Raw genomic sequence first — 4,431 nt, 5'->3', positions numbered from 1 at the left:
ATTTTCGTCGTACGATATTTTCAACTTACAAGGGGCTTATCGGGACGTAACCCCATCATAGGTCGAGGAAGATCCGTATTAACCGTAGCTAACACTTAGCCGCCTGATGTGTGCCAGGCACTGTTTTAGGTACACGGACACATCAGTGAATAAAACAAAGATTCCTGCCCCCAGGCAACTAAAGTTCTACGGGGAGACAGAGAAATAATAAGCATCATAAATGAGCGAATGATATAATGTTTGTTAGAAAGAGATAGAACTGGGGTCGGGGGCGGGGAGAGAAAGGAGTACGTGGGTCCAGGAGCCGGATGGGGCTGGGGACACACGGCACTACACGGGGGGGCCGGGGGAGTCACTGGGGGGCAGCAGTTAGCCGTGTGGATGGGGGCAGAGCACGGCAGACAGAGGAGCAGGGAGCAAAGGAACGGGGGTGAGCCGGGGGTGGGGGGGAGCGGAGCAAGCAAGAACAGGGTAGCCAGGGGGAGATGAGCAGAGAAGCAAACCACGCACTATCTCCTTGATCATTTCAACACGCCAGGAGACAAGTCCTGCGTCATCCTCGTGTCACAAATGAGGCAACCAAGGCACAGAGAAAGGAAGCACCTTTCCCGCGGTCACACGGCCAGGAACTGGTGGAGCCAGGAGTCTGACCACAGGACAGTGTGACGCTTTGCTGCCGCCACCCACAGCGCCCCTCTCCAGACACCGACCCTACTACCACCTGGCTGATGTGTAATCACTCCTGGAGTCCTTGCAGCGATGTGTCTGGAGAGAGAGCTCAGAGGAGAGGGGTGCACTTCTCAGAACCCTCTTTTGACCCCGTGCCCTGGCTGGAAAGCCCGGTCGCTCGGTGAGAGGTCAGAGGCCTCCCTGGACCGTCTTCACCAGGGTTTGAGCTGACCCCAAGCAAAGCAGGAACTCCACGGGCGGCGGGGCTCATCACCTGTGTACTCGGTCGGTCGCACAGTTCCTCCCCCCAGGGACCAGCAGCATCCCTGCCAAGAGCCCGCCCTCGATGGCCCCTCCAGCCTCACCTTATACAGGTAAAGCTTGTTCTCAGAACTCTTGAGATCCAGCTCCAGGTCCAACGCTGCGATGCCCTCCTTGTTGACCTTGATGTGTCTCGGTTTGGAGGTGGCGTTGATGTACTGGGGAAGACGAACCAGCCAAGGGAGCCCTCTGAGCACTCTCCTTGGGGCTCCAAACCCTCAGCCCCCATCCCCCAGCAGCCCCGCCCAGCAGGCATCTGCCCGGTTTACAACCGGGAGGCTGGGTCCCGTGTCAAAGCAGGTGGAGGGGCCCAGAGGGGGGAAGCTGGGCCCCTGGCTGGGAGGCTGGACGAACCACCTTCATGCTGATAACATGCTATTTTCAAGGTAAGGCAAACGAGTTGTTTTGTGTTTCCAGAAGAAAAATCAGACTTTTACTATGGCTAGGTTAGACCCAGGGAAGAACTTCCCACTTCTCTTTCCAGTTTGTAAGAGGCTGGAATTCCCTTCCCTGGGAAAGCCTTTAGAAATAAGACAGGTACCCAGGGTCGGGTGATTATGATGGGCAATGATGATGGTGATGTTGACGGGCCTGTGTTCAGATGTCAGTTCCTGGAAGCGAGCTGAAAGGGAAAGGCTGGTCCTGTCACCACAGAAAGGACTGTAAGCAGACAGGGTGGGGGGTCCCCCAGAGAGAGAACCAGGCGGGGCTTTCCTGACAGAAGAGGAGCCATGTTTGGCCTGAGCCGCTTTGTGATCCGAGCCTGGACACAGTGCTCGCCCTTGAACAGGTCTCAGAAATCAAGGATCTCAAGGGAACAAAAGAACAACTGTTATCAGGCAAGAGAAGCAACAACAGCAAAGACAAGACACCAGTTGTGAAGACTGCAGCTCTGAGTCGATGGTGAAGATCAGCCTGACGCTCAGCCACCAGGTCAACGGGAACCTCAGGGATGGAGAAGTTGACCTTCTGTGACCCCCGTGACTTCCGTCAACTGAAGCCCGGACCCTGTCGATCTTTGCCCTGATTCTACGCCGACTTCTCCCCTGCTCAGGCCCCTTCATGAACACACACGTACCCTTAGCTTAAAGCCTCCCCGGTCTTACAGTTGGGGAGGCACGGCTTTGGGAAAGTTCCCCATGGTTTCCTCACTTGCCGCAAGCAATGAATCCTTCCTTCTCCTGGTCTTTGGCCTGGTTGTGTCTTTTGGCTCGACACCCACCAAGAGGTGAACCCAGTCTTTTGGGTAAGAGGACCTCTGCCCCGCTGAAACTGTGCACCTCAGATTGGGACTCGAACCCACATGCCAGGGCTCAAACCCGGCCAAAACCCAGATTGGGACTTGAACCCATGCGGCCGGGACTCGAACCCGGCCAAAACCCGTGGTCTTCCAACTGAGATCACACACCTTGTTTCAGGACTTAATGAAGCTCAGGTTCTCTCTCTCTCTTTTTTTTATTAAATTTATTTATTTATTTATGGCTGTGTTGGGTCTTCGTTGCTGTGCGCGGGCTTCCTCTAGCTGTGGCGAGCGGGGGCTACTCTTTGTTGCGGTGCGCGGGCTTCTCATTGCGGTGGCTTCTCTTGTTGTGGATCACAGGCTCTAGGCGCGCAGGCTTCAGTAGTTGCAGCACGTGGGCTCAGCAGTTGTGGCTCGCAGGCCCTAGAGCGCAGGCTCAGTAGTTGTGGCGCACGGGCTTAGTTGCTCCGCGGCGTGTGGGATCTTTCCAGACCAGGGCTCGAACCTGTGTCCCCTGCATTGGCAGGTGGATTCTGAACCACTGTGGAAGCCCGAAGCTCAGGTTCTTGATGTCTCATCACAGAAAGAATTCAGTGAGAGACAAAGTGATAGATAAGAAGTGGATTTATTTAGAGAGAAACACACTCCACAGAGAGAGTTGGCCATCTCAGAAGGTGAGAAAGGCACCAGGGTGTGGGGCTGTCAGCTTTTATAGGGGTGGGTAATTTCATAGGCTAATGAGGGGGAGGAGTATTATAGCTATTTCAGGAAGGGGCGGGGACTTCCAGGAATTGGACCACCGCCCATTTTTTGATCCTTCTGGTCGGCCTTGGAACTGTCATGGCACCTGTGGGTGTGTCATTCAGCTTACTGATGTGTTACACTGAGCGTATCCTGAGGCTCACGGTGTAGTGGAAGTCGACTGACCACCATCTTGGACCCACTTGGTTCTAATCAGTTTATGTCATGTCCTCGGGCTATGTCATTCTTTCAAAGGTTTCTAATCAGTTTACGTCATGTCCTCGGGCTATGTCATTCTTTCAAAGGTTTCTAATCAGTTTACGTCATGTCCTCGGGCTATGTCAACCATTCTTTCAGAGGTTGTGCCCTGCCCCCTTCCCTCCTGTTTCAAGTTTGTCCCATTGTACCGATGAGGAAACTTGGGTTGGAAGAAGTTAATTTTCCCAGCTCAAGGGTCGGGGGGCTGGGATTTAGAATTGACTTTTGTGACTTCAAAGCCCAGGCCTTTCCACTTCACCTTCTGCCTCTCCTTGAACATGTGTAAAGTACTCTGTGTGGGAAGCAGGGGCGGTGGGGGGGGGGGGCAAGCCCGTGACCCAGCTCGGGCCTGGCCCGGGGCTCTGGCAGTACTCTGCTGAGTCATCCCACCGTGGGGCAGTGACCAGGGCCTCCTCCCCGCTGCTTGACGCTCCTCTTCACATCAGAGCGGACTGACCTGGGCATCCGCGAGGCCCCCTTACCTCTCCAGGCCCGGGGCCTCCACTCCAGAGGTTCGTGTTTCTCCCTACCGCCTGGCCCATGGTCCAAGCTGAGCCTTCCGGAGACCAGAGTGACTCCCCTCCCTCCTTCCCTCGCCTCTGGGGAGTCAGGCTCTTCTTCACCAGAGCCCCGCGGGCACTCTGCCCTCCTCTACCCCGCGGGCCTCTGTCCACCCAGCTCCTCCAGAGAGGTCGTTACACCCTTTCGTCTGCCTGATATAATCTCATTGCACTGAAGGAACAGGGTCTCCTGGCTCCCCCTGCCCCAGGATAAACACACACTTCTCCTTCATCAGGTTTTTCCTGGGGTCTAGCTTGACTCTTTATTTTTTTAATTAATGAATTTATTTTTGGGTGCGCGGGCTTCTCACTGCGGTGGCTTCTCTTGTTGCAGAGCACAGGCTCTAGGCGCGCGGGCTTCAGTGGTTGTGGCTCGCGGGCTCTAGAGTGCAGGCTCAGTAGTTGTGGCATGCAGGCTTCGGTAGTTGTGGCGTGCGGGCTCGCAGGCTCTTGAGCACAGGCTCAGTAGTTGTGGCACAAGGGATCAGTAGTTGTGGCTCATGGGCTCTAGAGCGCAGCCTCAGTAGTTGTGGCGCAGGGGCTTAGCTGCTCCGCGGCATGTGGGATCTTCCCGGACCGGGGCTCGAACCCGTGTCCCCTGCACTGGCAGGCGGATTCTCAACCGCTGCGCCACCAGGGAAG

General features: G+C 55.7%; 1 long non-coding RNA gene across 1 annotated transcript; it reads left to right on the top strand.

The window, feature by feature from the left end:
- Positions 1 to 434: 434 nt before the first annotated feature.
- LOC129391938 (uncharacterized) lies at positions 435 to 3,742 on the top strand. The gene is made up of 2 exons (XR_008616843.1): positions 435 to 1,376; positions 1,781 to 3,742. It is a non-coding gene; the product is annotated as an uncharacterized lncRNA (long non-coding RNA).
- The last annotated feature ends 689 nt before the right edge of the window (positions 3,743 to 4,431 follow it).

The sequence above is a fragment of the Physeter macrocephalus genome, unplaced genomic scaffold, assembly GCF_002837175.3.
Source record: "Physeter macrocephalus isolate SW-GA unplaced genomic scaffold, ASM283717v5 random_1471, whole genome shotgun sequence".
In the NCBI taxonomy this organism is placed as follows: domain Eukaryota; kingdom Metazoa; phylum Chordata; class Mammalia; order Artiodactyla; family Physeteridae; genus Physeter; species Physeter macrocephalus.
Note: the sequence above shows the minus strand (reverse complement) of the source record. Positions and strands in the feature narration are given on the sequence as shown.